This window comes from Panthera pardus, unplaced genomic scaffold, assembly GCF_024362965.1.
Source record: "Panthera pardus isolate Hobbes unplaced genomic scaffold, ASM2436296v1 HiC_scaffold_13, whole genome shotgun sequence".
NCBI lineage: Eukaryota > Metazoa > Chordata > Mammalia > Carnivora > Felidae > Panthera > Panthera pardus.
Genome location: NW_026526688.1, coordinates 171,835,534 through 171,860,185, shown reverse-complemented (window position 1 = coordinate 171,860,185; position 24,652 = coordinate 171,835,534). Strand labels below are relative to the sequence as shown.

The 24,652-nt window shown below is 37.2% G+C and overlaps 1 protein-coding gene across 2 annotated transcripts in view; it reads right to left on the bottom strand.

Annotated features, from left to right (window-relative positions):
• SMIM14 (small integral membrane protein 14) overlaps positions 1-24,635 on the bottom strand; it is a 77,596-nt gene extending 52,961 nt beyond the window's left edge. The window contains exon 1 of one of the 2 annotated variants that reach the window (XM_019413851.2): positions 24,378-24,635. The gene's annotated coding sequence lies outside the window, so the exon portion shown is untranslated. Of the gene's footprint in view, positions 1-15,650; positions 15,727-24,377 lie in introns of those variants that run through there. The other variant, XM_019413857.2, reaches the window with a different exon arrangement.
• Between the last annotated feature and the right edge of the window lie 17 nt (positions 24,636-24,652).

Genomic DNA, 24,652 nt, shown 5'->3' with positions numbered 1-24,652 from the left:
AAGTTCATGGTTCATGAGTTCAAGCCCCGTGTCAAGCTCTGTGCGTTGACAGTGTGGAGCCTGCTTGGGATTCTCACTCTGCCACTCCCCCTCTCTCTCAAAATAAATAAACTTAAAAAAAAAAAAAAAAAGAAATATAAAAATGAGCAAAATCTGATACAGTTCTTCCCTAACAGTGTTCACATTCTAATATCAAGACAGATAATTACCTAAATATTTTTAAAATTATAAATACAAACTTGTAAATGCTATAAAAGATAAATGGACCAAGGGGTACTGAGATGGCTCAATTGGTTAAGTGTATAACTCTTGATTTCAGCTCAGGTCATGATCTCATGGTTTCATGAGTTCAAGCCCCACGTTGGACTCTGTACTGATGATGCAGAGCCTGCTTGGGATCTTCCCTCTCTCTCTGCCCCTCTCCCACTCGCACTCATGCTCTGTCTCTCTCAAAATAAATAAACTTTAAAAAAAAAAAGATAAATGGACCAAAAGACTGAAAACACAAACCACAAAATGAGAGAAACTATTTGCCTATCACATATCTGATAAGAGTTTAATATCCAGAATATACAAAGAATCCCTCTAACACAAGAAAAAAACCCACAATTTTTACATGGGCAAAAGACTTGAATAGACATTTCTCTAAAGGTATATAAATGACCCATAAGCATATGAAAAAATGTTCAATGCCATTAATCATTAGGGAAATATAAATCAAAATCATGAGATACCGCTTTACACCTATTAGGATGACTATCATAAAAAAAAAAAAAAAAGATAAGGGGCGCCTCAGTGGCTCAGTCAGTTGTGTCAGACTCTTGATTTTGGCTCACAGTTCCTGAGTTTGAGCCCCACGTGGGGCCCCGGGCTCACAACACGGAGCCTGCTTGAAATCCTCTCTTTCCCTCTATCTCTGCCCCTCCCCTACTAATGCCCACATGCTCTTTCTCAAAAAATAATAAACAAAAAAAAAAGTCATGTGAAGAAATTAGAAAGAACCCTTTTGTATTGCCCATGGGAACATAAAATGGTATAGCCTCTCTAGAAAACAGTTTGGTGGTTCCTCAAAAAGTTAAACATAGAATTATCAATGGCCCACCAATTCCACTTCTAGGTATATACCCTAAAGATTTGAAAATGGACTCAAACAGATAGTTGTATGCTAAGTATGCATCACAGCATTATTCATGATAGCCAAAAAGTGGAAACAACCCACAAGTCCATCAACTGATAAATGGACAAAATGTGGTATATGCACACAATGAAATAATATTCAGCCATAAAAAAGAATGGAGTTCTGATATACCATGAAACATTATGCTAAGTGAAATAAGTCAGACACAAAAGGACAAATATTGTAGGATTCTACTTATATGAAATATCTAGAATAAGAAAATTCATACAGAAAGTAAAATGGTAATTTCAAGGGGCTGGGGAAGAAGGGATTGGAGAGTCATTGCTTAACAAGTACAGAGTTTCTGTTTGGGATGATAGAAAAGTTTTGGAAATACATAGTGGTGATAACTGTACAACACTGTGAGGGTAATTAATGCAACTGAACTATAAACTTGAAAGAATGGTTAAAATGGCAAAAGTTGTTATATTTGTTTTACTAAAATTTAAAAAAGAAAAAAACATTCTAGTTGTCCAGGACTAGAGTGAGGGCTTGAGGAGAAATGAGGACTGACTGCTAAATGGTACTGGCCTTCTTCCGGGGTAAAGATAATGTTCTAAAATTGATTATGGTGATGGTCACACAACTTCATGAATATACTAAAAGCCACTGCATTTTACTTACACTTTAACTGTTGCATTGTATGGTGTGTGAATTACGTCTCAATAAAGTTGTTATTCAAAAAAAAAAAAAAAAAAAAAGGCACCTAAATGGTGCCTAGACAGCACATACAGGTTCTAAACTTATCTAATCAGGGAAGAATTTATCAAGAAGTTAACTTTAGGGGGTGCTTGGGTGGCTCAGTTGGTTAAGCGTCCGACCCCTGGTTTAGGCTCAGATCATGATCTCAGGGTTTATGAGTTCAAGCCCCACATACAGAGCCTGTTTGGGATTCTCCCTCCCTCGCTCCTCTCTCTGCCCCTCCTGTGCACGCTCTCTCTCTCAAAATAAATTTTAAAAAAAAGTTAACTTTGAGTTTAAAACGGAAGGATGCACTGGAATACGATAGGGCAAGAAAGAAGGTGTGAGGACAGAGGTCCAGACACAAAGGGAAAAGCTGGGTAAAGACCCTGGAGTAAGAGTATGACATAGTGGAAGAACTCAAAGAAAGCCACAATGTGCTGGCATCCAGAGAGCAAGAGTAGCCTGAAATGAGACCAGAGAGGTCAAGAGATGGGCCACACACAGTGCTTTAGGCCATGGTCAAGATTAAGTCTTCATCCAAATAGCAATGTGAAGCCCATAAAAGGTTTTATGCTGGTATGTTTCGAAAAGATCATCTCAGCTGCATTACGGAAAACAGGAGGGAAGCTAATCAATATAGGAAGCCTAGTCAAAATGCTCTTTGAATAGGTCAGAGATAATGGTGTCCTTTCTAGAATTATCTAGGTTTGATGACAGCATATTAAGTTACTGGAGGGAAGACAAATTATTCCGTAAGTGATGTAAGGCACAGCTGGCTCCCTACCCTCATTCCTTACACTAAAACAAATTCTAGACGCGTTAGTGATTTGACTTTTTAAAATAAGGCCACACATAGAAACAATCAACTAGAGCAATGGATTAGAATAGAATGCCCACATTGGGGCACCTGGGTGGCTCAGTTGGTTAAGCATCCAACTTCGGCTCAGGTCATGATCTCACGGTTCTTGGGTTCAAGCCCTGCGTCAGGCTCTGTGCTGCCGGCTCAGAGCCTAGAGCTTGCTTCGAATTCTGTCTCCCTCTCTCTTTGCCCCTCTCCTGCTTGCACGCACGTGCACACTCTCTCTCAAAAATAAACAAACATTAAAAAAAAAAAAAAAGAATGCCCACAAACTGACACATGATTTTTGAGGGGGAATTTATAAAGGTACCACTTTCAACAATCAACTATTAATAAGTGCTAACTTTTTTTTAAATTTTAGTATGATGCATACATAAAAGAGTGGAAAAATATACATCCAACTGAAAAAGTGATTAGCTGTAGGGAAAAGAATGTAATTTTAAGGACAGACTTTCATTTTGTCAATTTTTAAACATTTCTTACAATGAATGTGTACCCATATATTAAGACTTTAAAAATATAGAAAAAGTTTAACTTTTAAAAGTCACAAATTTTTAACTACAAGAAGACAAGTGGGATATATGCAGAACATAAATCCGAGAAACTATAAAGGAATAATACTTTTGTGACAGCCAAAAATTACAAAAATTTCTATCAACCAAAAATATACTGTAAAATAAAAAGACAAAGAACTTGGAGAAACACTTGCAACACATATTAGGTTAATTTCCTTAATTTACAGGAAACTCTGAAAAGTCAATGCAGAAATGGCAACCTAACAAAAAAATGAGCAAAGGTCACATTCACAGGAAAATACAGAGGCAATGAACAAAAAACAAAAGAGGTGCAAATCAAAGTATCACTTTCATCTATCAGATTGGTAAAAATTAATTTATCTAGTTAACTTGGATATCCATATCCAAATAAACACACAATGTTGTTGTATAAGGATGTTCATTGTTTATAAGAGCAAAAAATGATAAAGCAAAGTGTATATCCTTTATCCCTGTGGTTCTGATTAAATAAATGATAGTATGAGTACAAAAAACCCTACACAGCTGTTGAAAAGAATGAGGCGGATTTCTTTGTAATGATTTGGGGAAATATCCAAGATAGACTGAGGTGAAATCAAGTTGCACAACAGTCAGGGCAAACCTACTTCCCATCTAGTATCTTCTTAGATCTGTTTGCCTGGGCTAAGCAGGAGTTGAGGATTGGAAGGGGAAGAAGAGTTGCCAACCACCTAAGCTGGAGAGCCTAACTCTCCAGAAAGTAGGAAATGCCAAATACAAACTCTGACTACCTCACAGGTTTGTCTGACCCCAACTTTAAAAAAAAGGGGGCACCTGGGTGGCTCAGCTGGTTAAGTGGCCAACTTTGGCTCAGGTCATGATCTCACGGTTCGTGGATTCAAGCCCCGAGTTGGGCTCTGGGCTGACAGCTCAGAACCTGGAGCCTGCTTTGGATTCTGTGTCTCCCTCTCTCTCTCTGCCCCTCCCCTACTCATACTGTCTCTCAAAAATAAATAAACATTAAAAAATATTAAAAAAAAAAAAAGATTAGCCTTCATGTCAGAGAACGGACTATACATATCTAACACAGAAAACCTGAAAGTAAATATATCCTACCCTTACAGATAAAATTCACCCTTGAAAGCCTGTTTCTCACCTCTTTGCAAATTGTATAGGGATAAAAGAGCTCAGACTGTACTGGTGTAGACATAAGCAAATACTGGTCCTTCCTTCCTATCTGTGCCTCCCCAGGCCAATAAAATGCCATTTGAAATTAAAAGATACTATAAGTTTTTAAATATGAAATTCAAATACTAAAATGCCTAATACCTACCGAGTTCTGCAGCCTCTGAACACCAAAATGCTAACAAATTGTCTTTTATAAAGGGAGACCTGTACCTATCATCATCCATAAAAATTGTAAAACACAGCTAGTTTCAAGTCTCCTTTTAATTCATTTGATTGGCAAAATTAGATTCCACCAATATCACCATCACCTCCACCTGCAAAAAGTCCACAGCTTCTTGAGGGCAGGAACCTATTTTAGTCATCACTCTGTCTCCAAACAACTCCTTTGCTGCTTAAGCCACAGCCATTAATAAATATTTGTTGAATTTCTGAAGTTTCTTTTCTCTGTATCTATATGCCAGGAGCATGTAAATCACCTAGAATTTTAAAGTATATGTCAGTATTAACTAGTTCCAGTAAAATGAGAAAACGCACTTATAAACAGGACATTCTTCAACAGCGCTATGCTTCTGTGGAACTTTCCTCACATAAACTTGAGCTGTTTTAAGTACTATTCAGTTTTCAGTTAGTAGTTTCCACTTAAAATTATTTGTTTTTTGAAAACAGAATGGAAACAGTTCTCTTTTGGCTAGGACCTCAGAACAAGCATCAGTGCACACAAGCAGCTAAGCACTAGAGCAAAAAAACTTAACCAATCCTACCTCACATTTAAATCTCGTGTGTCCAGGGACCCTGGGTGGCTCAGTCAGTCAAGCATCTGACCTCAACTCAGGTCCGTGGGTTTAAGCCCTGCATTAGGCTCTGTGCTAACAGCTCGGAGCCTGGAGCCGGCTTCAGGTTCTGTGTCTCCCTCTCTCTCTGCCCCTCCTCCACTCACACTCTCTTTCTCTCTCTCTCTCTCAGAAAAATAAACATTAAAATATAATAGTAATAAAATAAATCTCATGTGTCCAGAGACATTAAGAAGTCGCTCTATCAGAGGCACCTGCGTGGCCCAGTCGGTTAAGCGGCTCTCAAAATAAACATACATTAAAAAAAAAAAAAAAAAGCAACCTATAAACTGTCGGTTAATTTATGCCCACAGTCAGATTGCTATCGCAAGTATTAACTGTAAAAGGAAGATTCTAATGTATAAATTATTAAAAATTTCAAAATATGAAAAAGTAGAATTGTGTAGGAACTCTCCAGAAGCTGTCACCCAACTTCAGTAGTTATCAACCAATGGCCTGTTTCATTTCATCTATTTTATCTATGCCCATGTGTAATTCCTCCCCTCCTCCCCTGGATTATTTTGATTTTTTTCAGTGTATTGTTCATATTTTCACGACTTTGACATTTTATGACCAATTGCAATAAAGCTGGTTGTTTGTAAGAGTCAAGCTCATGATTTTGGTATTCTTTAGCACTGTTCTCACATTAGGATATATATTGAGGAGGTGAACAACTCTGAAACAAGGACATCAAAAGAATTGTTTTAATACCCTTAGGTATTTGTAAAATACCTTTCTGTACCTTGACATAAATTCTAGATATTTGTAAAACACCCTGAAATAAATTCTATCATACCAAGATTCTGATTCAGTAACTCAGTTCTGTCTTGCCCACAATAGAGCAACTTTTTTAAAGTTTATTTTTATTTATTTTGAGAGTGAGACAGAGAGCAAGTAGGGGAGGAGCAGAGAGATAGGGAGAGAGAATCCCAAGCAGGCTCTGCAATGTCAGTGCAGGGCCCACACGAGGCTTAATACTACAAACAGTGAGTTCATAACCTGAGCTGTAATCAAGAGTCAGATGCCTAACCGACTGAGTCACCAGGAGCCCCTAAAGGTTGCTTTTTAGGCCTTAAAAGGGCAAAACAAATGCACACATCTAAAGCTCTCAAACTATCCTCTTAAACAACTCCTACCATAGAAAAGAAGTGAAATAATACACTCTGAATGTTGGGAGGGCAAATGCTCTGATCCGGGTCATTTCCTCCTTCCACTGCAAATAACAAACCTTTCCCAGTAGAGTTCAGCTGCAATATGTCAGTTGAGTCATCCTGTTTCTATATGCTGAGGGAATTTTCCAGTGCTGTTAACCGGTTTATAATCTGCTATTAGAACCTTAAACACTCCAGCTCATCCTGGGTGGGTTTAATTTACCTTATTTCACCTCTGGGGAGTCAAATTTAATTGATAATTTTATTTAAATTACTTAAATTTTCTTTTATTTTGGAGCTATTTTTTGTTGCCATAGAGGTCAAGGATTCACGTGAAAAAAAAATTGTCTTCCAAGCCATTAAAGATTTAGGGAAGAAAGCATTTCTATGTTAGTATGCATATGTGAGTTTTCATTTTCTGTACGTGGTTCCTCTTACAGAAGAAAATATTTGGTTTGGTGAGATCCTTTTAAGACACTATTATATTCTAAATTTTTTTTTTTTTCAACGTTTTTTATTTATTTTTGGGACAGAAAGAGACAGAGCATGAACGGGGGAGGGGCAGAGAGAGAGGGAGACACAGAATCGGAAACAGGCTCCAGGCTCCGAGCCATCAGCCCAGAGCCTGACGCGGGGCTCGAACTCACGGACCGCGAGATCGTGACCTGGCTGAAGTCGGACGCTTAACCGACTGCGCCACCCAGGCGCCCCCTAAATTATTTTAAGAGAGAGTATTTTACAAATACCTGGGAGTAACAAAAATTCCCAAATGTAGCAAAATGTTAACATAGGTTTCAAGGTGATAAAAGTCGCTTTCAAATGGGTTAGCAATTTTTATAACACATTGCAAAATAGTAAATATTTTAAAAGTACTTTTAACACAAAATGCTTGGAAGATTCACTCATGAATTTTTAAAGGATATAATCCAATCATATCCTAGATTAACCTATAATAGTTCTCACATTAATTTGGAATGGAATTACCATTACATGAACTTTATAAATGGCCTTAAATTGTTTACTTCTTAACCAATGGATAGCAAATTTCCTACCAATAGGTAAAATGTAAGAGAAACAAGGAAAAAAATTTTTAAATACAACAAGACTAAGAAAGAGGATATGGTCATGAAAACTGAATAAAAGACAAAACCCTGAAGATAATTAAAATTAAGGGCTAGGGGCACCTGGGTGGCTCAGTGGATTAAGTGTCTGACTTCAGCTCAGGTCATGATCTCATGGCTCATGAGTTTGAGCCCCACATAGGGCTCTGAGCTCACAGCTCAGAGCCCGAAGCCTGCTTCAGATTCTGTCTCCCTCTCTGCCCCTCCTCTGCTCGCACTCTCTCTCTCTCTCTCTCTCTCTCAAAAATAAACATAAATATAAATATATAAATATTAACGGCTAGTAAGCAAAATGGTAAATAAATCTCTTACATCTCTAAAAGACAAAGAGTTAAAATAGCCAAGAGAGGCTCTAAAAAATTTTTGAAATAGGTAAAGCCAAAGGGAAAAGATAATTCCCATAAGAGTCATAGTTAATTAACAAACATAAAAAAAAAAGTCACCCTGGGGCACCTGGCTGGCTCGGTGGTAGAGCCTGGGACTCTTGATCTTGAATTTGAACCCCAAATTGGGAGGTAGTTTACTTAAAAAAAAAAAACCTCGGGGCGCCTGGGTGGCTCAGTTAAGCGGCTGACTTCGGCTCAGGTCATGATCTCGCGGTCCATGAGTTCGAGCCCTGCGTCGGGCTCTGTGCTGACAGCTCAGAGCCTGGAGCCTGTTTCAGATTCTGTGTCTCCCTCTCTCTGACCCTCCCCCGTTCATGCTCTGTCTCTCTCTGTCTCAAAAATAAATAAACGTTAAAAAAAAAAAAAATTTAAAAGAAAAAACCCTCACCTTAACTATGTCATCAAATACCTGCAAATCAATGTGAACTTTTACCTGAAAACAAAACACAAAGAACAATGAAAGTTTACTCATACACTGCTAAGTCCTACAGCTAATAGCTACAACACTTTGGAAAAGTAATTTGGCAATATGTATCAAAACTGCAGGGGTACCTGGCTGGCTCAGTCCATAGAGCATGCTTCTTGATCTTGGGGCCGTGAATTCAGGCCCCATGTTGGGTGTAGAGTTACTCAAAAAAAAAAAAAAAAAAAAAGAAAGAAAGAAAGAAAAAAAAAAACTCTAAAAATGTTCTTGTCACTGACGTGTGTTTTATCTGTGATTTATTTTTAAATACTCCAACAGAGCGGGGAAAGCAGAACGATGGAAAGGAATAAATCTTCCGTACAGAATTCCAAATACTGTAAGTAGATTTAACCCCTCGAAGAGGTAAAGCTTAACTCTCCTCTGACCTTGAGTGTGGACTTGACTTAGTGACTTACTTATAAAGAGTAGAATATAGAAAGCAAAGGTGACTTTATAGTGGAGAAACCTAGCAAATACTACCTTAACCAAAAGATCAAGGTATATATCATGAGTGATAAATCATGCTGATATTATGTACTCTTTATTAATATGTGATGAGAAGGGCAGTTCATGTCTGTGGTATTCTTCCCCCCAAACACTAAGTCTAATCATGAGAAAAAATCATCAAACCCAAACTGAGAAATTCTACAAACACCTAATCAATACTCCTTCAAAACTGTCAAGGACATCAAAAACAAAGAAAGAACACAAAACTTATCACGGATCAGAGAAGACAAAGCAGACTAATACTACTTCCAGGTGATCCTAGGTAAGTCCTTACAAATGATAAAAAGAAATAGATTACTGACATTTTACTTATCTTAAATTAGTAATATTGGGTAATATACTATTAATTCCACAATTATCCATTGCTCTCCAGAAACTTTTTGGGATCACCCTCCCTATAATTCTATCAAGAGGCTAATAAATTAATTTTTACTTGAAGTAGAGTACTGTATACTAGGCCTTTCGATGTGTCAATCCCTTTACATTTTATGACTTAGAGTCTCTGGCCTCTGCTGTACCTGCTTCACTGAGGTCTCAACATAAACTTAGCATGACTTAGCATACCACAAACTTTCCTTTTAAAATAAATTCCCTCTGGTATCCACATAAAAACATAACAAAATGTCAGCTTATCCTTTATACATCTTGGATCCATTCCTTAAAATAGGGCTCCAGGCTGGCTCAGTCAGTGGAGCATGTAACCCTTAATCTTAGGGTCATGAGTTCAAGCCCCACATTGGGTTTATCACTTAACTTACAAAAAAGGCGGAATAGGAGGAAGAGTAGGAGGAGGAGGGGAAAACAATCAGTTCTAACAATCCAGAATTACTACAACTTGATTTTTACTTTATTTTTCTCAAGGCTGAATTATAAAAATATGTACCCTTATTTAAACTCCCTACTTTTTTGCCAATCTCTAGTTGTTTCTCTTCTTCAATAAAGGTTAGTTCCCTACCCTGCTTCCAAGAGCAATATTACTAAAAATTCATTTCCTTCATAAGAAATGAGTCAGAAATTCAGTATGCGCAATGTGAAATTCTTGTGGTTAAAGAAAAAAAAAAAGTATGTAGAATTACTATATGTCCAGAATTTAAACCCAGGGAAGAATTATGCTATGTTAAAATGACTGTACTGGTTCTGTTAAGGAGATCAGATGATGTTTTCTTCTTCTTCTTTTCCTAAGTTTCCATACTACATTTTACTGCTTGAATCAAATTATATATTTACGTAAGGGTATGTCAATTTGTATATACATATAAACATTCATGTACACATTAAACAAATGATTCTACCCGAAATACTAAAGGTTGTTGCCAAAACTCCCACACATTAATAACTTAAACATGAATTTTTATCTATAGAGAGAGGTTTGCAAATGGTCTAAAACCTTAAGAATTTAGTATTTAAAGGTAATTATATAATTGGTTGCCTCTGGAAAGGGTGGCTAGGGGACAGAAGTAGTAACAACACTTCTGAACTATTCAAAAAAATATTAACTTTTTAAAAGAATAACCTTACTGGAAGTTTCTTGTTCTTCCCACTGCCAGAACCATTAGCTCTAGGAACAAATAAATGCATCTCAATTTTCTCTTGTAACCCTCTGACCCTCTGTCATCGCTGAATTTGTTGGCTAGACTTAATATATAATAAAAGGGCTTCTAAACTTTATAAGTAAATGTATTACAAAATGAAACAAATCATATCAACAAGAAATTACTAAGTATATACATGGATACTTCTAAAATCAGTCTTTGCCCTAAATCTGAGATAATCATTCTTTGCAAACTCAGTTTTCCAAAGTTTATCTTTCCCTAAAGAATATGTACACTTATCATGATGAGTGAGCACTGAGTAATGTACACAATTACTGAATCACTGTATTGTACACCTGCAACTAATATAACACCGTATGTTTACTATACTGGAATTAAAATTAAAAACTTAATAAAAAAAAGTTGACCTTTCCCTGCTCCTACTCACTCTCTGGTAGAAACTTTAAAAAGAGAAATCAAAATGCTGAAATAACAGTATAAATACCACAAACTATCAATGTTTATATAATGCTTTGTCAAACTGAGTTTAAAATGAAGGCAGGGGCACCTGGGTGGCTCAGTCAGTTAGGCATCCAACTCTTGATTTCAGCTCAGGTCATGATGTCACAGTTCCTGAGTTTGAGCCCCAACTCGGGTTCTGCACTGACAGTATGGAGCCTGCTTGGGATTCTCTCTCTCCCTCCCTCTCTGCCCCTACCCTGCTCGTGTTCTCTCCCTCTCTCAAAATAAATAAACTTTAACAAAAAATGTTTTAAAAAAATACACAGGGGCACCTGGATGGCTCAGTAGGTTGAGCATCCAACTTCAGCTCAGGTCATGATCTCACCGTTCCTGAGTTCGAGCCCTGCATTGGGCTCTGTGCTGACAGCTCATGACTCAAGGTCATGATCTCACAGCTCTGTGAGTTCGAGCCCTGCATCGGGCTCTGTGCTGACAGCTCAGAGCCTGGAGTCTGTTTCAGATTCTGTGTCTCCCTCTCTCTCTGCCCCTAACCCACTCACATTCTGTCTCTGTCTCTCTCAAAAATAAATAAACACTCAAAAAAAATTTTTTTTATATACAGACAAAAAAGAAAAAGACAAGGACTGGACTAGTTTTGTTTTCCCAGGGCAAATCCAGAATCAAAGACATCTTGGATGCACATCATAGGTGGGATGACAAGCAGAAAAACAAAGGTGGAGGAAGGAGAGGGATAAAGATAATACAACAACCTAGTAAATAAGTAAACCTAGGAAATAAGAAATAAATTCTTTTTATAGAATTTTCTGAACATACCAACCACAAAATGTATTTATCTATACATCAAAGCTTAAATCACAAATGAATGAAGGAATCAGTATTTTAATAAATGGTCTTAGGAAAACCTACTAACAGTTAAGAAGGAAAAAACCCATCAGTAATTCTAGAAGGCAATTTAGGTGAATATTTATTTGACCATTGTGGAAGAACTACCCACACACAACGGAAAATACCAACAAATTTACAACATAATACCGTGTAAGTTAAAAAAAAAAACCCAAATAAAATAAAAAGAGCAAAAGAATTGGGGAAAAACCACATTCAACTAATATGGCTCACAAAGGCATCTTAATAACAGAGCATATGCAAACAGATTCTTAAATAAATTGTAGAATGCATTTGAGATTACAAATTATAATAATTTTTATGGCAATATGAATCCAGAAGTTAAAAAAGGTTCGTGGCCTCTGAATAACTCAGTTTCTATTTTTAAAAATCTGAAACACAAAGAATTATGTACAAAGATGGTTCTCATAACAGTGAAAAACTAGAACAATCTAAATGGGTAAAAGGGAATGGTTAAATTATGATACATTCTATGAAGTATTAGGCAGCCAAATGTTTCATTTTCTTTCATAATGACATGGGGAAATGATCACAACACAATATTAAAGTATATCAAATAGTATATAAAAATAAGCATAGCACATGCACATGGTTAAAAAAGCACAAGAAAACACAAACTCAAAAAAGTTGAAAGCATGCATACCAAAAACTTCAACCTTGGGTATCTCTAGGTGACAGGATTTTACCTTTCCCTTTATACATTTTATTTTTTTTAACTTTTTAAAAAAGTTTATTCACTTATTTTTGAGAGAGAGAACGAGTGAGCACAAGTGGGGGAGGGGCATAAAGAGAGGGAGACACAGAATCCAAAGCAGGCTCCAGGCTCTGAGCTGTCTGAGCCACCCAGGTATCCCTACACATTTTATTTTTGAAGTATCATATAATGATCACACATGAACTCTTATAATAAGGAAAAAATTTCTGGATACTGCAGCTAAACCCAGGAAAACTAACTCAGATTTACCAGTAAATAAATGGCAAAAAGTAAATAAATAAAACATTAAGATATGGCAGGGATATGGTTAAGAGATTTAGGAGGCATCAATTAAATGCAATGTACAGACCTTGTTTGAATCCTGATTCAAACATTATAAAAGGAAATTTATGCAAGAACAAGGAACTTTGAATACTGACTGGGTCAAATAACATTTAGGAATTACTAATTTTTTTTTTTTTTTTAACATAACTACAATGTCAATTACACATCTAAAAAGAGTCCTTATCTCTGAGAGATCCTACTAGGTATTTTCAGTTACCGAGATATAATGCCTGGAAACTAGTTGAAAATAATCCTGCAAGGGAGAAGAATACACAAAATAAAACAGCCATGAGTTAAATAATTGTTGAAGCCAGTTGATGGGTACACAGGAACTCATTATACTATTTTACCTTTTAGTACCAAAAATTTCAAACATACTTAAGGTTTTTTTTTTTTACTACAGTTTTAAAGAAAAACAAAACACACTTCAGTTTCCCTCCATGCAAACATAGGGCTCTTCTTGAGAAAGCAGGGATAACCAAGGCTGTTTCAAGAAGGATGAAAATAATCTTTCTACTGTGATTTTAAGAAAGTGATTTATGATGAAATCAACTTTTCAAACAGCCAATCGAATCTTTACAGTGATCAAGAACGGTATCAAAATTCTTTCCCTTCAAAAAAATAAAAATAAACACCCACAGCAAGAGCACAATGCAAAGTAACAATTTAGAATGCATGCAGTTTGTTTAAGACAGAAAATAGAAATGATGGTCAATGAAATGGGGAACTCAGAATAAGTATTCTATGCATTTTTTTCTAAAAAGCATCAATTCTACTGATGAAAACTTGAAAGTTATAAAACCAAGAAAGTGAACCAAATGCCAGAAACTGCTAGAACTGCTTCCAGGACATTCAGGGAGACTACACTTGAGTTTGCTTTCCACTCTTATTCTTAACCTTGTTCCCAATTATATCATATAGGGAATTACTCATCTCTAAAAATAATTTCCTTCTAGAAACAGCTTTCTGACCCCAAGTTTTTATGCAGAGGTTTTTATTCCATAGTAAATTAGACAACTGACCAAACAAAAGAGAAGAGATATCCCAAAATTTTGGCCATCTTTCATATTAAACATGGAGAACAAAATATTTGTCTATCAATTCGAGTAAAATATCATTATCATGCTATATACTAATATACTACAATTAAACGGTTGGGATTAATTTTATCAGATGATCCAACATCTCAATGTAATAAGGTGTTCAAATTCACTCATACACAACACATATTCACTTGCTCTATTCTTTTATCAGAAATGGATCTCAAGCAAACATAGCCATACCTGTAGTTTATAGTTGCCTGTAGCTTAACTACTTTCACATGCTATCAACACCCCTTCTGACAAAGTCAAAGCAGGAAAATTATCCCTGTTTTTAAATGAGGAAAATAGGGGGCACCCAGGTGGCTTAATTGGTTAAGCATCTGACTCTTGATTCGGCTCAGGTCGTGATCTCACAGTTGTCAGATCAAGCCCCACATTCAGCTCTGTGCTGAGCATGGAGCCTGCTTAAGATTCTCTCCCCCTCTGCCTCTGTCCCTTTCCCACTCGTGCATGCACGCACTCACTCTCTCTAAAACATAACATAACAAACATAACATAAGACATAAATGAGAAAAATAGGTTCAGGGAAGCTAGCAATTTGACCATGATCACACATCTAGTATGAGATGAACTCTGGACAGGAAGAGACAATGTAAATTCCTGACCAGGGCTCATTCCACATCTTTCTGATATGACCAATCATGCTAGTGACATTTCTTTCAATCTTACAAAGACAACTTCAGAGCAGTACAGAAATTAGATGACTATCAACTGACTTCCTATTACTTCTTATCAATGACTTACTTTTCACTTAAACTACATTTGCATCTCTGATGGGAAGTAGACAAGAAAAGGATGCAGACACAAGTTCAAATTAGTTAATCATTTGCTAAAAACTGTGCTAAAGCTATGTCTGGGAGAAGTTAAAGACATTTTATGTTTTTAATTTAAATGTTGAGGAGCACCTGGGTGGCTCAGCTGGTTAAGCGTCTGACTCTTGATTTTGGCTCAGGTCATGATCTCACAGTTCCTGAGATCAAGCCCCACATCAGGCTTTGTGCTGGCAGTGCAGAGCCTACTTAGAATTCTCTCTCTGCCCCTCCCCTGGTCATGTGAGCTCTCTCTAAATAAAGAAACTTCAAAAAAATAAAATAAAATAAAATAATTTAAATGTTGAAATTAAATTCCATTATATACCCTAAATATTACAATCTCTGTGCTTTGGAGTTGAGACTCCCTGAATTCTATCACAACAAATTTTAAAACTCAAATTACTAACCAAGCAATTATAATTACAAATTCCCTATAATATTCCCTATACTGATCCAATAGGATGACCCTATATTGTTCCACCTAGAATGAGCTATTTATAAGAGAAAGTACAATAAGAACCATCTCTGAAATTCTTACAAAATATTTTTACAGGATTACAAAAAGCTTCAAGGCACTCTTTCAGAAAGAGCATACTATTCAAAAGGAAGAGACCAAAGCAGGCTAGAAAGAATAACAACAAAATACTTATTTTCCACAGAGTGTAATGGGAATGTATACAAGAAACAAGATGAGTGTTACCAATAGGTCTGTGCAAGATATCACTGTATAGGTAGGGTATACATTACCTACATGTATGAGGATGACAAGCCTTCATTTACTCATAATTCAACAAATCACAACTTCACAAGTGTTACTATTAAAACTTTGGGGATGCAGCAGTTCTCACCTATTCATTTAAACAGAGAAGAACTGAGGTCCGGAGAGCCTCAGTGACTTACCCAGTGTCACAAAGCAGAGGTGTGATTCAAACCCATGTCTTCTCTCACTTCTCCTTTCCTCTGAAGTATATATCTAACAAGGCTTCGGGGGACTAAGTAACTGGCAGAAGAGTTCAGAGGAGGATATAAAACAAATAAAAGGCATCCCTTACCTCTAAGAGCTGCAATCAATTATTAATTATAATTAACTCATATAATAATAATTACATACCAGTGTATAATTAACAGCCAAAATAAATGTCACAGACAAGTGACCTCTCAGGAGAAAGCTCAAAATCAAAGAATTCTCTCCTCAACTAACCTTCCACCCATCGCTTCTAAAAGCTTAACTCTTCAAGGACATCAAGAATTTCTTCAGCTCCTTAATTCCTCCAATATCTCTGCAGGATTCTATAAAAGGTCCACCCCAGGGCTGCCACCACTATTCTAGAAACTCGCAGTTAATGTACTCGATTTCCCTATGTCTTAGACACTACCTTCTCTTTCCTCAGTGACCTTTTTCTTCCTTTACCTATATTTGATTGTATTCTAGGAATCACCTTAGGCTAAAACATCATGGGATAGCAGAATACATCTTAGATAAACAATTCAAGTTACAGCAGTGCTGAGAAAAGGATAAATTAGCTTCTCTTTGACTTCACTTTCCCTATCTATAAAACAAGAGCAATAACTGAAACTATTCTTTTTAAAGGGTTGTTTCGAAGACCAAGCAAGAATGTGTAAGAGTGCTTTATAAGCTGTAAAATGCTCTGGGCCAATTCAAGTCTTAAGCCCTTACGTTTTAAATTTATCTTGAACTCTCAGCCTGAGATCTCTGTATACTGCTTTGGCAGGTTTGTATTCCCCTGGGGCTCAGCTATCGCTCTTCTGCATAAAAGATACAAAGCAGAAAGAAGTCTTCTGTTCTGAATCTTGGTCCCTCACCTAGGAATTTCCTGACCTTCCCTGGATGTTCCTTACTTTTGTACAGTCCCAAAGATTCTCTCTCAGTCTTTTATTTATTTATTTATTGTGAATGGTCTGTAAAATTTATTGTGAATGGTCAAATAAAGGAAAACTTTTCAAATGAACCATCTTTGTATCCAACATCATAACCAAATTTTTCATATTCTAAAATGTTTTCTAAAATTTACACAAGAATACTTATTAGACATGTTCTGAATTTAAAAAATGTTTTAAGTTTTTCATTTACTTTTTAAAGTAATCTCTATACCCAACATGAGGCTTGAAATCAAGACCCCAAGATCTAGAGTCACATGCTCTTCCAACTGAGCCAGCCAGGCGTCCCCTGAATAAAAAACTTTTAAACTAAGGAAAAAAGTCTGTTTTTCCTAAGTTACAAACAGAAAAATTCAACAGAAGATGATATAAAAACTCCATACTATGTAATACCAAATCATAGTGGATACAGGTTACTTATGTTAAGAAAGCAATTTTCAACAGCTCTTATTACAAAATACAGTACTAGTGTGTTCTGAAATTGTGAAGTACATCACAAGTAATATTACAAGTTTGTAAATAATTTACATCATTCAAAGAGTGGAATCAAGACTTTTTCTCTCATTCATTTGCTTGCTTATATAATTTCTTGAACAGAAAGAAATATGGTTACTGCTCTCCCAATTCATGTAATCCCTCTCATCCATGCTACAACCTAGATAACACATTTATAGACAGATGCACATAAATGCCACTCATGATGACAGGAAAAATGCTTAGACCCAATGTGATAAAGAAACCAATATTGTTAAAAAATGAAATTTGAATAAACACCACAGATTTTTTTTGTCTTCAAAATTTTAAGCAAGTCAGTTTCTTTTATATTACCTTTGCTAAGAGTAACAAAGCAACAAAATACATACTATGTAAAAAAATTAACTTGTGTTTTAAAAAGTATATAGTAATATAAAACAAGCTAGCAGCCAGAACACCTCTAAGTCTGTTGCATATACCAGGAAGATGCTTACTGCTTTCCTATCTTGATTTGAAACATCTTTATTTTAAGCTGTTAAATTCTGAAAACACTGCACATGTAGTACTTATCAATGAGTGCAGTCAAGCAAAAACCAGCTTCATTTTGTATTTTTAAAAAGCTGAGACTCACATCTGTGCCACGACCTAAATTTAAAATAGGAAATGAAAATTCAGTAGGAAAATAAGCTATGAGAAGGGAACTTTCTCCAAAACAAGAGCACTGAGGTTTAAAATGTTATTAACACAATAGAAACCCTATTACACATCTAAAAATTAGGTTTTAGTTTAGAAGCAAGATTTTAATTTTTCAAAGGAGTTGATTTTTTTACATTTATTTTTTAATTTTTTAAAATGAGAGCGTGAGCAGGAGCGGGGAAAGAGACAGAAGAGAGGAGAACAGAATATCTGAAACAGGCTCTGTGCTAACAGCAGCAAGCCTGATGCAGGGCTCAAACTCACAAACTGTTGAGATCACGACCTGAGCGGATGTTGGATGCTCAACCAACTGAGCCAGCCAGGTGCCCCAGGACTTGATTTTTTTTTTAAACAATACACATTTATAGTTTCAAAATTCAAATACAAGAAGTTTTCTCTTTTTAAAAATAAAGTTAAAAGTACTTTTCTCCCCTCTGAGGTAATCTCTATTAAAAACTCTCATGTAAATTTTCTAGGCATCACAAATACATGTATACTGTATATACTTGTCAAATTACGATTAAAATCACTACATTTCAAATCATTAAAAAGTCTTAAACATAACTTAAAAAAAAGAATTAGACTGGTTGCTCTAATCATTCAGAGCTTAGGTTAACTTTTAAAGCCATGGTTCATCACAGTATCATTTATAATGGTGAAACTGGCAACTACACTCATGTCCAACATTAAATGAAAACTCCAAGTAATCAAGCTTATTCAAAATATCTTCTAAAATATAGCCAGTTAAGGGGTGCCTGGCTGGCTCAATCAGAAGAGTGAGCGGCTCTTGATCTTGGGATCTTGAGTTTGAGCCTCAGGTTGGGTGCAGAGATTACTAAAAAGAGAAAGAAAGATTTTAAAAAAATAAAAAAAAAAAATGTAGCCAGTTAAAAATAAAAAAGTTTCTAGAAATCAAGAAAGTAGAAAGTTTCTAAGGCCATGGTAAAAAGCTCATTAAGTTAAAACAAAAACAAAAACAAAACCCCACAAAACTAAACTAAGATACAAGCTTATGTGGGTATTACATCTTATTTACACCAAAGATGAAGTTTATTTTTTATTTTAAAAATTTTTTTTAAGTTTATTTATTTATTTTGGGGGGAGGGTGGGGCAGAGAGAGAGTAGAGAGAGAATCCCAAGTAGGCTGTGCGCTGTCAGTACAGAGTGCAACACGGGGCTCGATCCTATGGATCTCAAGATCACGACCTGAGCTGAAATCAAGAGTCAGATGCTCAACCGACTGAGCCACCCAGACGTCCCCCAAAGATTCATTTTAAATAAATAAATAAAAGACTGGAAGAAAATGCCATGTACAGAGATAACTTCTGAATGAGAAGATTACAGATTTTGTTGTGTTGGGCTTCATATACTACCGTCTTGCAGCTTTTCATAACAAGCATCTCTTATGTTAAAAAAAAAAAAACAAAACACAGGGGCTATTAGAAACCCATCTTCAATTCATGAAAGGAGTTCTACTAGCATATTCTGACAGCTGTAAAAAGTAGGTTTACTTACTATAACTTCTATGATCATGGAAGATCAGTCGATACTGCTGCCATATAAAGTCCATGAGCTTTGGGTCAGGGGAAAATTGGGTTTGAATCCCAACAGTACCAGTGGCTTTACCCTGGGCAACTTACCTAACTGGTCAGAGCCTATTTCCTGCAGTGTAAATTAGGAATAACAGTATCTGACTTGGAGGACTGATGTGACAAGTACATGGGAAGTGTGTGAAGGAATTCAAGGGGCTGGCAAATATAGTCATAAAAGGTAAATGCCACTATTACTGATATTCAGGCAGGTAACCACAGTTTAATTTAAGACTCAACTAATTTTCAGCCCTTTTTCAAAATGGCTTTTAAAGTGCCCAAACTGCTCTTTATCCAAATGGAGGATCTGCTGATAGGTGCCCAACTACAGAAACAACCATTCATATGGTTAGTACTTATTATGTGGGCCAAAACACGAATATGCACATAAACACGTACCAAAAGAATACCTTTACTTATAAGCCTGTATAGCATGTATCAGTTAATCGTCTAAGAAGTTTTATGGTCATAAAAAGTCCTTATAGAAGCCAAAATATAACAAAGAACAGTTGGGAGTGCTTCACTTTCTGCAAAATCTTTATATTTCATATACCAATATATCACTATTTATTAATTTGGACAATTTAGGGTCTTGTATTGAGGTTTTGTTCTAAGTCCTATTAAATTATATGGGAAAAGATCACAAATAATTCCTTTTAGCGATGTACCATTTTTTACAAACACAGATTAAAGTTGTTATTTTTCTTCTTTTATTTATTACATCAACATGCCTACTGATTGTCTAACTGGTCCTCCCTGACCTCATGGGTCTTCCGATCAAATAGGCCAAATAGCCACAGACAATTAAATACAGAAAGTGAAGTGATGGGATCAGAAACATTGCTATTTACAGAAGCCTGAGGTGGGTGAGGACAGAGCTCTGGTAAAGGTCATGTGTGACCTGAGCCTCCAAAGATAAACACAGTTAGCTAAGCTTAAAGACTAGGAAGAAACTAAAGACAACCGGTATTTTTCTAGATTAAGTTCCCCCACCTCAAAAAAATCAACACACCAATCAAATTTAACATTTTTTTAGCTCATTTAGAAAGGGGTCTTGCAGTGAAAAATCTATTCAGTTTACAATGATCCAATGATAGTCCAAATAGTTAATCACTCACATCAATGGAGAAAATACAGAAAGAATTCAAATGACTACATAAGCAGACAGAAAGTGGTAGGTTTTTGGTGTGTGGAAGACAAGGTAATGCACAGGAAGGAGAAAACTTCAAATACTTAAAATTTACTTTAAGCCTGGTAGGCTCTCAATACAACAAAGCAAGAAGACCTAGGAGTCTTTACAGAGGTCCTCTCCCTCTGCAACTTTGCCTGTGCAACTTCAGCAAAAAGACCAACAAACCAATGGACTTCATTAAGGATTGGATTGGAAATGAGATAGAATACACTATCTTGCCCTTAACAAAAACATGGTCTATCAAAACCAAAGTACTGTGTACAATTCTAAACGCTAGTTCAGAGGCAGTAGGGTATAGTGATTAACAGATATGTTCAAGTCCAACTTTCTGCCACTTACCATGTCACAGTTCCTTCATGTGTAAAATGGAAGTAGGAATACCTACGTCAGAGTTGTTCTACATCTACAGTTAACTGAAAAACATGTAATTTTTTAGCATAGTACCTAACACGTAAGAGAGTTCCCCAAAATGGTAGCTATCATTATTACTACAAAGCAAGAAGTAATCTCCCAGAGAAAAGCCATTAAAATATTAAGAAACATTCTCAAACTTTGATATGCATTAAAATCACCTCAAGGGCTTGTTGAAAATGCAGATTCCTGGAACCCATTCCTCCCAGGGATTAATTCTACAGTTCTAAAGTAGAATGTAGCCATGCTCTGGCCCAAACATCAAGAATTACTGAAGTAAGAGAATCAAGGCACCGTCCTATTAAAAAAAAAAAAAAAAAAAAAAGACTCAAAACTAGGATTCTTCTATATAAAGGGCTTATCTAAAACTGACAGTATGTTCTAGAGGAATACAGACATGTTCAGCAAGTTCATTCATTCAACTAACATTCATTAAGTACCTACTAGGCAGAGAATAGGAAAACATCCGCAGGATCCCAATTTTCAGTTTAACTTCTAGCATAGGAACCAGAATATTAAAAAAATAGGGAAATTCCAGATAGTGCAAAATGTTATGAATAAAATAAAAGAGAATGGAGAGATAACTGGGGAGAAATTTCCTCAAAGAAACATCTGAAACCTGAATGTCATGATGGAATCAGCCATAGCAAGATCTGGGAGAATACTGAAGCCACAGGGTACAGCAAGCTCAAATGCCCTAAGGCAGGAACAAGCCTAGCAAGTTCCCAGCTTGTCCTAGTGGGTCTAGAACACAGGAACAGACATGGCCAGGCCCTAGGGTACTAATCTAGGCAGAGCGATACAAGGTGAGTTAAGGGAAGGAGGCTGTTCCAGAACACGTTGTTTGTATTTTATTCTGAATGTGATGAAAGGCTCTCCAAAAACAAGGCAACATAATTTACACTTTAAAGGATCTCTGGGCTGTGGTAAGGGGAATTACCATAAAAAGCCAAAGTGGAGGCAGGGAGGTCAGGAGGTTATTACAGTAGGCCAGATATGGTGAAAGGTGACAAAGGTAGAGGCGGTAGCGATGGGTAGTAATGGCCAAATTTAGAATATAAACACTCCAATTAAGGTAAGTCAAAGAAAAAGAACTAAGTCACAAAATAAGTAGTAAGCATCTGGGACTAATTACCCAAGAGATACAGAATAAAAATAGACTTAAAGGTTCTAGGTAGTTCACAACTAACAGATGTAAATAGGTTATTAGTATACTTAGGATACTTCCTAGACAGTACTTATCTTTTGAAGCTGAGGTGAAGGGAACATTTCCTTCTCTTTTGGCACCACCAAAAAGGCACTGGGCTAAACGGGCATACATCCAAGACTCTTCAGTGTGATTCATAAAGTCAAATCTTTCAGGACCTCACTAACGGAGGCCTGGACAGCTGGTCAGCATTTGGAGCACAGTGTAGCTATGGAACAGAACTAAAGCTTTACCTGAATCAAATCACTAAATTAGCAAAACTCTTTTAAACTACCTGTTATCAACTTAGGCTATTTTGTGCCTGCTCTCCCAAGGGTTAAACAAGAAAACCACGGCTACACAATGCATATTAACTTCTTTGTACTATCATAAAAGTTTGGGAGGAAAGGTTTGGCAAATATACAGTGAATATACCCTAAAAGATAGGTTCCAAAAGTCCGTACCTGTTAAAATATACATTTTGTTACTCCAAAGTACTACTATGCGAAAAAGCAAGGTTACAGAAAAGCATATGCAGTTATGATACCATTTTTGAATAAAATGTCTAACTGCAAAAAAGAAGTCTGGAAGGATATAAACCACTAACATTTTGGTCATCTCTGGATGGCAGGATTATCAATGACTTATTTTCTTGTTTATTAATTGTAATAATTCTCCAATTATTACAAATTATTGCATATAAGCAAAAATATTCAGTTACAGGTTACATAAAAGGTAAAAAAAAAAAAAAGAACTTCAAGAAAACAATTTCATTTTTCTAAATCAGCAGGATTCCAACTGTGGTATTAAGAAAAAAGATCTCAATTGCACATATAGGAGAAAGAAATTCGTTAAGAAGTGATCCATGTTATACCACCCAAGGTTGCACCCTTCAAGGGAGTAGCCTAAATTCCTAAGTACTCTTTCTGGATTTCATAAGGGGCAATCAATTAGCACATACGTGTTTTCTCCTTTCTTGCCATTTACCAAAGAAACACCTCAATTAATCAGTTTTCTGGGGACCAAACAACAACAACAAAATCTTCTTTTTTTAAACACCAACTTAGGGCAAAAAGGTTTGGTCCTCTTGTCTCTGTGCTGTCGAGGGGCGCAGAGGGTGGCAGGGTTTGAAGCAGCCTACACTAGAAGAATCTGCGTGGCCGGCCACCTGAAGTCAAAGAGAACACAAGCTTTCTGCAACCGCCACTGAATAGGGTCTAAAGACTAAAACACCTGAAAGGTCTTCCACCGTCCTTACACCTCAAGTTATCGTGCATGTAGAGCTGGCAACGGTTTATAACAATAACACACAAAAACTGGAAGGTCTCTTCAACAAACGCAGATATTACGTGCGTGAGGCTCATCTGGCTCTCCATGCAAAACCAAGACATTCTAATAAGGCCGAATCTTCGATTCGGCAAACTAGGACAAGTGAAAACATCCTATCGACTTTCTACAGCTAACAAACATCATCTTGGCTAAAATCCTAACACACACAGAAACAGCCACTTTGGAAAACTTTGGCTTTAAACGTCAACACTGGACTTCAGGTACTCCGGTAACCAGTTTATCGCACATTATCTATCTTTATAAAGGGTACTACCTCTTTACTGTCAGCTCCGGTTCTACTAACTGAACAGAAAAAAGGAATTCTTTAAACTCCCACCACAATAAGAGCTAAAAAAGCTCCCGCTTTCTGGATGGCAGCTTTCCTGGCTCATCAATCACAACAAAGGACGCATCCTAATGACTTCATCAAACCTAGAGAAATAGAGGTAAATGACAGAGTGTAGGTTTCAGGGTTTGTGGGTTTTTCCTTTCAGCTACGATTCTCTTTTTACTCCATTATACGCCTCCACCCGAGCTGACGGTCTTGCCCTAAAAATAAAACCACCCGTGGCTACCGTCCACTTTCCTGCCAAGCCCCGACTCTGGTTTCCTGCAGAGAGAGCCAAATTGCAGGTTCTCTGCCTCGCTCTTCGCCGGGGGGCGCGGACACGGCAGCAGCGGGCTTCTCCCGGTGCAGTCACCAGCCCGGCCGAAGAACCACCAAGCCTGAGAAGCCAGCCCCGCTCTGCCGCAGCCGCCGCAGTTCCCCAGAGCCTGAGGAACCCCCAAGAAAAACAGGGTGACGGGAGGGTGGGCCGGCAAACGGCGGTGGTAGAGGGGGAGACACTCACCCGCCCAGACAACAACCGACGGGGCGGGGAGGATGGGGGCCGGGACCCAGGCTCGGCAGAAAAACCGCCTGAAGCTTCCGGAACGCTGCGGCTGCTCGGAACGCCGCGGCCGCTGCTGCTCCTGGCCGCTGACTTCCTCCCCTCCTCTGTTTTGATTCGACTGACCACGTCACTCTAAGCCACGAGACCCGGATCTGCCGGCTCCCGCGGGCGGCGGCGCAACAGATTGCAGCGACTCGAGACCCCAGCAGCCCGCCTGCGGAGCATGCGCGCAC